A 12,026-nucleotide genomic window follows, 5' to 3' on the forward strand; every position below is an offset into this window, starting at 1 on the left:
TTGCTATCACATTCAGTACATACCTACAATCAGTGCAAAGGTAGACAAGCCAGTTGTTTCATATTTGTATGTATTATGCATGCTGTAATGTTTATTTCACATATAACATTTATGTATTATGTATGCCTTAATATTTTTATATATCTTGTTTTGCCCTGTAGTTTATAATGTATTTCAGAAAAAAATTTTAGGATTTAACAAAAAATATGGTCATCTGTGACATATCTCCATTTGACAGTTCATGAATACGTAGCCGAGAATGTGATGAAAGGTGTCCGATTCATGTGGACAACCTCACTTGAGGACACAAAATTACTCATCTTGCATAACTTTACAGACCAAGAAAAAACCTTAGGAATTTTAAAACAACTTTACTAAGGTATAATTAACACACAATAAATTGAACATATTTAAGGTAGACAGTTTGAGAAAATTTTCATGTATGTATATGGAAACATCACTGTTAAAGATAACGGACACCTGCCATAAGCATTGTCTCCTAACATTTCTTCGTGCACCTTTATAATCCTTTCTCCTTCCACACCCTCTTTCCTCAGGTAACCACAGATCTATTTCCTTTAGCGATAGCTTTGCATTTTCTATAATTTTATAAACAATGGAATAATACAGTATGTAATTTCTTCTAGGTTCTTTTACTCTGCATGGTTATTTTCAATTTCATGCAGTTTTGCAACTACTCGGAGTTAATTCCTTTATTTTGCTAAGTAGTATTGCATTGTATGCCTGTCTCACAGTTTATTTTCATCTGGTAATGGAAAATGGGTTGTATCTGCTTTTTGGCTATTACAAACAAAGCTGCTGTGATAATTTGTGTACTTTTCTTTGTGTGAATATGCTTTTAGTGCTGTTGGGTTTGATTGGAATGTCTAGATTATATGTTGGGTGTATATTTCACTTTTCCAGAAACCATCAAACTAGTTCTACTCTGTTGACACATTTTACATTCCTACCAGTAGTGTGTGAGAGTTCCAACTGCTCCAAACCCTTACCAACACTTGATATAGTCAGTCTTTTTAATTTCAGTGAATCTAATATGTCTTTAGTGGTTATCTCAGTATGGTTTTAATTGTCATTTCTGTAATGACAAAAGATTTTAAGTATCTTTACATGTAATATTTACCGTCCACGTGTTTTTGGTGGAATTCTGTTGAGATCTTTGACCAATTTTGTAATGAAGTTGTTTGTTTTCTTGTTGAATTTTGAGAGTTCTTTATACTTGGAATAAAAGTTTTTATGAGATACATAATTTGCAAATATTTTGTTCTAGACTGTGCTGGGATGTTTCCCTCTTTTAACAGTGTCTTTTGAATCCCTGGGGGATTGGTTCCACATTCCTTGCAGATATCAAAATCTGTGGATGCTCAAGTCCATTACATAAAATGGTATAGTGTTTGCATATAACCTACATACACTCTCTCATATACTTGATTACTCATAATACCTTACACAATATAAATGCTATGTAAGTAGTTGTACTGTTTAGGAAATAATGACAAGAAAAAAGTCTGTATGTTGAGTACAGACACATTATTTAATTTTTTTCTGAATATTATTGATCTGTGATTGGTTGAATCCACAGATATGGAACCCACTGATACTAACGGCCAACTATGTGTATATACATGAGGTCAGTATTGATCTGATCACTGGATGTCACATGCTCATCTTGTTCAAGCTCTCCCTAGGTTATCTATTTTCTGGTTCTCAACTCCAGATGCATATGCTGTTCTCCAGACACCCCTCAATTTCACAACAGAGAAAGCTTCACACCACTTTTCTTAGTCCCTCCACCATACTCTGCCAAAGCCTGAGGCTCTATGTATACCCATCAACGCCATCAACTCTTTGGCTCAGGAAGTATGAAAAGCCTAGAGTTGAAATAGACACAAGAGAGCTATTATCAGGTTACCATGCTTGCTGAATGGTCCCAATGTTATTGTAGACATAATCACTGTTTATATGCAGTGAGTTTATTCTGGGAGTTAGGATGAAGGTAGAGATTTTATCAGTTGAATGCAGTAATTTAAAAAGCAATAAAAACGAGAAAATGCTTACATGTATATGTAAAACTGCATATGTATACATATACATGTAACTGTATATATATATATATATGCACATATATATACATAGTTTGCCCATATATATAATATATATAATATGATATATATATTCTGAATATATACTTCTGTTTATCTTGAGAATTCTGACTAATACAATCCATAAGTGTTTATGTGAACAAAAATAATATTTTAATTTCAACTTTAAATTGTTCATTTCTACTATAAAAACATGAATTTTTCTATATTAATCTTGGTATCTAGATTAACTTAATTCTGGTAGCACATTTTATAGGTTAAATAGGATTATTATACCTAATCATGTTGTCTACAGATAAAAAATTACTGTTTTTCTAAACTGGATGCCTTTTATTTTTTTTTTCTCTTGCTTTATTTCAGTGACTAGAGCCTCCAGCATAATGCTGGAAACATATAGTAAGAATAGACATCTTTATCTGATTGCTGCTACTGGGGAAAGCTTCTTGAGAATATAGACTTTGTCCTGTTTGTTCTTTAAATGCCTGGCACTTAGTAGGTGCTCAAAATATTTGATACACGTTTGAGCACACCATAAATGCTATTTAGTGTTTTATATGGATTAACTCATTTAATCTTCACAACAATACCATGATATGTAAACTGGCATTATTGCCATTTAACAGATCAGAGAAATGAGGAATGGGTATTTTAAGACTAGTTGAACCATGGTATAATACTTTGACATTAGACAGAGTTGGAAACATATGCAAAGGTATTGTCTCCTCTATTACTTTTTAATAGAGGAGATTACTATTACTTTTTATTTTACTATTACCTTTTATTACATTCAATGACTATTATTTTTTAAATTATTACATTCAACTGATTAAATCTCTACCTTCATCCTAACTCCCAGAGTAAACTCACTGCACATAAACAGTGATTATGTCTACGATAAAATTGGGACCATTCAGCAAGCATGGTAACCTGATAATAACTCCCTTGTGTCTATTTCAGCTCTGGGCTTCTCATACTTCCTGAGCTAAAGAGTTGATGGGGTTGATGGGTATACATAAAGCCTCAGGCTTTGGCAGAGTATGGTGGAGGGACTGAGAAAAGTGGTGTGAAGTTTTCTCTGTCATGGGATTGAGGGGTATCTGGAGAATCACATATCTATCTAGAGATGAGGACCAGAAGTTACATAACTTAGGGAGAGCTTGAACAAGATGAATATGTGACATCCGGTGATCAGATCAATACTGACCTCATGTAAGTGGTTAAGATCCCCATTAATCTCCAAAGTATCCAAGGACTTGAATGGATTAGTGGAGCTTGATGAGTTTTGGGGATCAGAGTGCACAGAAACTTTCTGTGTCTCAACAGGAAACTAACAGTGTGCCAACCTTGACATATAGGGATATTGACCACTTTGCTTCTGCCACCTACAGGACTTTAGGTATCCCCGCACAGACCATTGTTCCAGTGAGCCAACCAAGTGACTTCAAAGAGTGCCCAAGAATTAGAAAATTACAAAGACTTAGAACACTATATACACTTCTGCGTCAACAAAATTGAAAATCAGAAGGCAGAATATTTTTCAGGAAAATAAATATAAGTGATCAAAATTTACACAAGAAGTGGGAAACATAAATTACCACAAATAAATAGGAAGGATGATATTTGCCATTGATCAATAATTAGGACTTGATAGATTCCCTACTGAGTTTTAGCTTTGGTTTCACTTTGATTTGAAGAACAGTAATTCTAATGGCTTTTGAACTAATCCAGTAACATATGAAAAGATGGATTGTTTTCCAGTCCATTTTTTTTTTGTGAACCCAGTATTGCTTTAATAACTATAAAGGGAGTTGTGAAACTATAGACAAAACACCAACAAATGGCTCAGGAATGTGTCAAAAAATAATACACTATTATAAAGCAGGATTTTTTTTAAGGAATGGAAGTTTAATATCTGGAAATATATAATTTAATACATTATATTAACACACTAAATCATCTCAATAAATAGTAAAATGTATTTGACAAAATTCAACAGCTCTGGATGCAAGTTCCAGTATGAAGAAAATATCCAAAACAGCACTAAGATATGATATAGAGGCTTTAAAAATTAATTCCATATATATAGGCAATTATATCACAGTAGTCATGGAGTCCATTTCATAGTGGATCTGAGGTGTTTTAATAAAATTAGTCACTTTTTACATTTCTTAAATATTTGAAATTCTGAAAAGGTAAAATTCATAAGGTATATAAATATGATGTTAAGTTAATAGTCTTGTTAAAAATAAAGCTATTTGAATTGAATTGATAACTGATATATCTATTATAAACATTATTCATGCCTTAAAAGTTCTTAAACATTCAATAAGTCTAGAGTAAACACTGGAGAAACTAGAATGAAATGCTGCCTTTGCTGATGAATTACACTTCTATAAAATGCCTGAAACAAAAATAAACTATGTATACATTTATAAAGACTTATACAATTTATCAGTAAATTGGATAATATAATGGAGATAAGAAAAATAAATTAATACCTTTGTTTTTACTCTAGCAATACTTAAAATATAGCTAAACTTATTATGGAAATAATTGACTATAGTAAATATATACTGAAAAGTACTTAGTGATGAGTTCAGGAAAAAGGCACACACAATTTACATGAGATTTTTTTTTTGAAACTCGTAAAACAAGATCTTATTAAATGGAAAAGAAAATAATATTCTTAGCTGGAAAGACTTCTTGTAAAAAGGTCAATTGTCCCCAAATTAACATAAATTTAATGCAATTCTATTTAGAATACCACATAAATTTTTAGTTGTATAAGATGGTCTTAAAATTTATGAGTAACAATACTTGCAAATACCTGAAGAACAATGAGAGAATGTACTATAAAGTGCCTGCAACCAATTTAATATGGTTGTACTATGTTGAGGAAGCAAATAAATCAGTGGACACAAATATATCCCAGAATATTTGAGAAAGGAAATACATGATATAAATATGATAACCAACTATATGATGGGTGTGTGAAAGGAAAATATCCCCCAAAATCACTAAGGAAAACTCAAGCTGGAAACTGCTTAGGGCAAACCTGCCTCCCATTAAGTCACCCCTCTGCTCACTGAGATAGATACAGATCTGATTTGCCTCCTTTGGAAAGGGAAATCAGAAACTTATAGGAATGTAACTGTTAGTGTATCACCTATCTGTGACCTGGAAGCTCCCTCGACGCTTTGCTTAGAGTCTTCCTTTCTTTGCTTCAAGTTGTCCTGCCTTTCCAGACCAAATCTATGTAATTCTTACATATATTGATTATGTCTTGTGTCTTCCTAAAATGTATAAAACCAAGCTGTATGCCCTAACCACTTTGGGCACATGTCGTCAGGACTTCCTGAGGCTGTATCACGGACACATCCTCAGCCTTGGCAAAATAAACTTTCTAAATTAACTGAGACCTTTCTCAAATTTTGGGGGTTCATAGGTGATAGTTTAATTTAGTATGGGAATAGGATAGTGGTAACACCCTTGAAATAGCATTGAAAGAAAATGATAGTGGATCCTCTATTTCCTACTATGTTTAAAATTAAATGGTATAAGCATTAAAACTTTAAATTTAAAAGGACAATAAAAGCCTTGGAAAAATACGTAAGAGAATATGTCTACAATGACAAGGCAGTGGGGGTCTTCTTAATTAAGAACACATAAAAATAAGAACAACAAGAGGAAAGGTAAAAATTATTTAAAATAGAAAACTGTTATAGTAAGAGCATACCAATAATTATCATAAACAAATGATGGAACTGAATAAATGCTAAAATTTAAAAAAATATCCTGCTTCTTTAAAGCTTAAAAATGGAATGGTTGTGGGAAAAAGATACTCTTATATTTTGTTGCAAAAACACGAAAAAAGTTATTAATGGGGACAATGGCTGAAAAATTTTTGAGCTGTTTAATGCAATATTATGCACCATTAAAAGAATGAACTAAAGCTCTACCACCTGAATAGCAGGGACCTCTCAGTTTATTGTTTAATTAAAAAAATGTAGAAATGTGTCATATATGACCTTATTTTAGTACAATGACCACCACTACCCCTCCTTCCATTTTTGCAGGCATACATTTGTAATCATATTTGGGAAATCTCAGTCATTCTTTTTAGAAACATTTATTCAGAGTCTACTATACACCACACACTGCTCTAGGGGCTAGGCCAAAGATTTACTGGACAGAAAAATCTCTGCCCTCTTGGAGCTAATAACTCATGCAGACAGAAACTAACAACAAAAAATAATAAACATAGATGATTCAAAGAATAAGGCAGAGATTAGGTGATAATGGTCTTTGTAGAAAAACAGTTTGGATTTTATTCTTAATATAGTGTAAAGTTGCTGTAGGGTTTTGTTCAGGGGAGTTGCATAGATTGATGTATTGTTGTAAAAGGTTATTCTGGCTGCTCTTTTTGTTGGAAATTGAATTGTGGAAGAGGGAAGAATATAGGCAGTAATCTATTTTGGAGCCTACTGCAGTTTCCTGGGAAGAGAGGACAGCAGTTTAGACTAGGGTGGTAGCAGTAGGGATGGACAGAAATGGACACATTGAAGTTCTGTTTTACAGGTAGAATAAAACAGGGCTTGCTGGAGATAGCATGGAGAGCGTGTAAGCAAGGAGTCTGGGATGACGTGTAGTATTTTCAACCGTGTGACAGAGAAGATGGTGGCATTTTTTGCCCCAATGGTCAAAATTGGTAGAGGAGTAGATTTTATAAATTGCAACATAGAGTTGACTTTTGGGAGTACTAAGTTTAATATATTTACTAGATATCTATCCAAGTGGAAAGATCAAATAAGCAGTTGAATGAATGGATATGGAATATAGTGGAGCAGACTGAGCTGGACAAATAAACTTTAGAGACATCAGCAGCACATAATTGCTATTTATAGATGTAGCACTAGATGAGAGAACCCAGGAGGAGAATGTAATAAAGACAAAGACCCAAGCCTGAGTTCCCGCTACTGATATCACCTCTAAGTTTGTTAAAACTTTAAACTTTTTAGTGTTGAATATGTTGATTCACTATACAAAAGACGAGTTCCGTTAAAGTGCATTAAGGTAGACATATTAATTATTGATATATTCCATGTAGATGATTACTTGCTTCTGAATAATTAAGGACACACTTCAGGGTATGTGGTTCCCTTTAATGCTAAAACTAATCCTGTAGTTCTATAGTATCATTTTTGGTGCTTTTCCATAATCAATGTGTATTAATTACCTCGTGATAATGAAAGACTTGCATACATGTAATAATTGATACTTCCTAGAACTGTGAAGTTTCAGTGATTGCAATATTTCAGATCATGTGACAATTATCAGAGAGTTTTGGGTTTGAAAAATTTTTAGAATTTTAGAGACCATAAAATTGTAATGAAAGAGATTCTCAAAGGTAGAAGAGGCATGGTTTTGAATGGGGAATAGCTCAGAATGAGAAATAAGATGTGCTTCTTGTTGTTGCTGTTGTTTGTCAGAATAGCTGGACTAATTTTCTTTAGCAGGCATAAAAAATAAATGGACTCCTTTCCCTTTGGGTCAACAGCCCTTAGCCTAACAGTTCTGCCAGACTTAAAGTTGTAGTTGTGTGACCCACCCAGAAATTCTTCTCATGGAATCCAGAGAGAGCTTTTGTTTAGAGCCTTGGAGATTTCCAAGCATACCACCATAATTGGAAAAGCCTTGACTTCTGGATCTTGGGGGAAAAGCAAGAAGAAAAGATAGATTTTTAATATCAAGCAGAACTTTAAGTGTGATTTACAATTTTCACCTGAGCAAGCTACATGAGAAAGCATTTTTCAGTACCTGAATTTTCAAAGTGTGGCTATCTTTTTCCTGAAAGTTCTTCTTTTCTTTTAAATATATTTATTAAGAAGTATTAACATGAATGGCAGATAATATAATTTGGCTGTGTCCCCACCCAAATCTCATAATCTCATTTTGAATTGTAGCTCCCACAATTCTCTCATGCTGGGGGAGGGACCCAGTGGGAGATAATTAAATCATGGGGGTGGTTTCCACCATACTGTTCTCATGGTAGTGAATAAGCCTCACAAGATCTGATGGTTTTATAAGGGGAAAACCCTTTTGCTTGGCTCTCATTCTCTTCTCTTGTTGGCTGCCATGTGAGACGGCTTTTCACCTTTCCACCGTGATTGTGAGGACTCCCCAGTCACGTGGAACTGTGAGTCCATTAAACCTCTCTTTTGTAAATGGCCAGTCTCAGGTATGTCTTTATAAGCAGTGTGAAATCGGGCTAATACAGTAGATAACCACATGTTAATTTATTCTTTACTAATTCAAAAATTTATACTGGTGGTAATTTCAATCTATATAAGTGTAGAAAACTCTTTCTTCATGAAGGTTACTTAAGATAATGCTCCATTTTAAAAAATATTTTTTTCCAGGCATCTTAACCCCCTAAAGTGGCACACATTTATATGCTGATAATTAATAGAATCGTTTGCAAATTAATCTTATTTCTTAACCAAGGAAGAAATAGATTTCTATTAGACAGTCCTCCCTATCTTAGTTTGTAGTAGGTACTACAAATAATAAAATTATAATTATTCTTACAAATTTTACATATGGACATTTAAAAATCAGAACTTTTAAAAACTCTATTTGGTAAAAATTAAAATCTCACAAAATTACAAGAATTTCTCTTGACAAATATTTTTAGAAAGTTGGCACAAAAACCTAGCAAGAAGCTTATATATTAATATAAGACTTTGACAGGTCTTGTACATTTCACACTACTCCTATGCTTAGTTGTGAAGAATCAAAAAAAACTGAATGCTTCATTTGTTAGAAAATGCCTTAGAATGCGATCATATTTAGGCCAAATGTAATAATTCAAATGCAATTTTAATGAAAAGGGAACTGTAGCCCAATTTCTTTTCCCCGGATATAAGCACAATTAACTTTGCTTAATTTCAGTTCAACATAGTTTGTACGTTTTGCCTATGATTTTCCAGAATTTTGAACTACAACTTAAGGCATTTTTGGATAGGATCTCTTATAATTTGATGGAAAAAAAGTACCTGCTCTGCTCTATGACCTCCAAAGAATAAAAAATAAATAAAAGGAAATTTGATATTTTTGGCAAAAAAACAAAAAAACTCTAATGTCTCTTAAGAACAGTAGGGAGAAAGTCATGAATTGTGGATGTTTAATCTAGGGTTTAGTAATTTTGAAATCTTAGAATTCAGAACCAATACTTCTAAACTCATTTCTGTGATATAAAGTGTAAATTGTTCTCCCTCGCCCATACAGACATTGCTAATCAATCATGCTCCGTGCAGCACCTCCGGAAGTGCTCACAATTCTTTTGAACACAGTCTTCTGGGAAGCTGCTCTGATATTAGACCTGACAGAAGATGAAATCTATTTTTCATCCTCTTCTTAAGGCATAGGCATGGGAAGAATAAAAAAACAAAAATGTGTGAAAGTGTATCAAAAGGGAATTTTAAATAAGAAAATCATATCAGTGAAAAGGATTATGAAAAAAGATTTAATGGGGAATTATAGGCTAGATACAGTATGATTAATAACTTTGGTAGTTGTCATTGAGAAGCTGTGAAATACTTCGTCTACATCTATTCTAGATTTTTAGGGGTGGAAGACATTTTAGACATTATCTAGTCTACGTCATCAATTCAAAAGAGGAAATAATTAGCATAGAGATATTAAATGATTTGTACAGTGTCATAAAACTAGTTAACAGTAAATTTGATTTCAGCACTAAATACAGTCATGCCTTGCTTAGTGACAGGGATGTATTCTGAGAAATGCATCATTAAGTTTTCCTTGTTGTGGGAACATCACAGAGTGAATGTACACAAACCTGGATAGCATGACCTACTACACATCTAGGCTGTATGGTAGAGCCTGTTGGTCCTAGGCTACAAACCCATATAGTATGCTACTGGCAACTGTAACACAATTGTAACTATTTGTCTATCTAAACACACCTAAACATAGAAGAGGTCCAGTAAAAATGACTCTGAGACCACTGGTGTATATGCGATTCATTTTTGACTGAAATGTTATGTGGCACACGACTGTATACAGTTTCTTGCAGTGTGTTTCAACTCTGTGACTTCCTGCAGTCTGGTCTATATGGCCCTCTTCACTCCTTCCGCTCCCTTCCCCTTGCACACACAACCTAGAAAAACTCAAGAACAAAATAGACATCAAGACAGACCCACAGTAGAGGTGTTCTCCAAATGTTACTAATTCACAGATAACTGCATGATTTTTGTGATATCTGTACTCTACACTTTCTGACTACAAGATACATCACACCAAACCTGTGACCTAAATGTAATCTTACACTTGCATTTTGTTTGTGTTATGTTTTAGAAACGTTTTCAGAAATGTAAAAAAATTAAAAGATTGGGTAGCTCTGGACCTACATTTTCAAAGGCAGCAGTCAAATGGGACTGGCTGAAATCTCTGGGATCTCCACCTCTTCAAAGTTCTCGCCATTCCCCCTTGTCTCTGATCCCAACATTAAACAACATTTGCCATTCATCATCAAACTTCTATGGCACATAAGTTTTATCCTCATTGGAGCTCTGTCAAAAGATGGATGACAAAAATGTAGGGCAAAATGGCAATGTGATTTTTTTCCAAATGGACTCACTTTACTTCTTGAATTTCACTATGTAAACTCTGTAAACATTGGGGTTTACAACCTTTGACCAGACTGTATTATACCCATGTGGCAGCAGAACACATTAGAAACTAGATTTAAAAGCACAAGAACATACAACCTTTTAAAAACTACCAATATTAAAGAAAATAAGGTGTAACAAAATTGGTTAGCCACTTCCTTTATTCCTATTATTGTTCCACCTACATAATTTTCTGCACATCATTTGGCCTTAAGAAATGACTAAAAATACATCTCTTTTTGAAGTTTGGTATTTATTATAAATCTCACGACCTTCATAACCCCTCTAAATGTCAAATGATTTAGAAACACACAACAAAGTAGTTTCTCAGCAGCAGATGAATTCCACAGCACAAAAATCAGAACTACAGTTAAACCTGTAACTATTGTCAGGCTGATTTTTTAGCAATAGAGAAGACCCATGGCTAAGTTATTTTGCTCTTCAACAGAGTGACCTGTCACGTTGCACTGTGTATATCAGACATTTGCTCTTTCTTCAGCTCGTTTCCATTCACAATGAACAGTTACGTATGCATTCTAGACAACCTTGGCAAGTGATGGATTGATATACCAGCTACGGTTTAATAAAATCATGAAGAATAATTCTGGTTTTCTCATTACTTGACTTTTACATAACTTTGACATTGATTTAAATGGCATCTTATTTTCAAGGAAATATTCTTATTAATTCATCTTTTAATATTTTAAGATCCACAGATTATACATGTACTTCTAAATACAAAGAAAAGTATGAAGAGAGACTCTTCTGACTCCTTTGTAATAAATGACAGTGTAGCTTGTTTCTCTACTGAATCCTCTAGTCTTCCCAGTGACACATTTGACCTTTGGCGTACATTTTTCTCTGTCAAAGACTTCTGATTTGAATCTTATTAAAAACAACGCTCAGTGCTATATAATTCCATCAGGAAAGAGAATCCCAGAAGAACTGTTTTTAAAGTTAAGCAGTGAAATATGAATATATCTGCCCAAATCCCTCATTTGGAGCAAAGATGAAAAAATAGCACACGCTCTCCCATTTTCGTCTTGCTGCTGCTTTTTTCTACTCAGTAATTAGGGAAAGAAGAGAAATAATCACACATTTTATAGTATCTCTCTGGATTCTATTGTCAGATGTTCTTGGAAAGTTACAGACCATTTTTAACAGAAGGTTCAGTCCAAAAGTCCTTCTTCAGTCTCTGTCTCTCTGTATAGGATAA

This window comes from Nomascus leucogenys, chromosome 2 (genome assembly GCF_006542625.1).
Source record: "Nomascus leucogenys isolate Asia chromosome 2, Asia_NLE_v1, whole genome shotgun sequence".
Lineage (NCBI taxonomy): Eukaryota > Metazoa > Chordata > Mammalia > Primates > Hylobatidae > Nomascus > Nomascus leucogenys.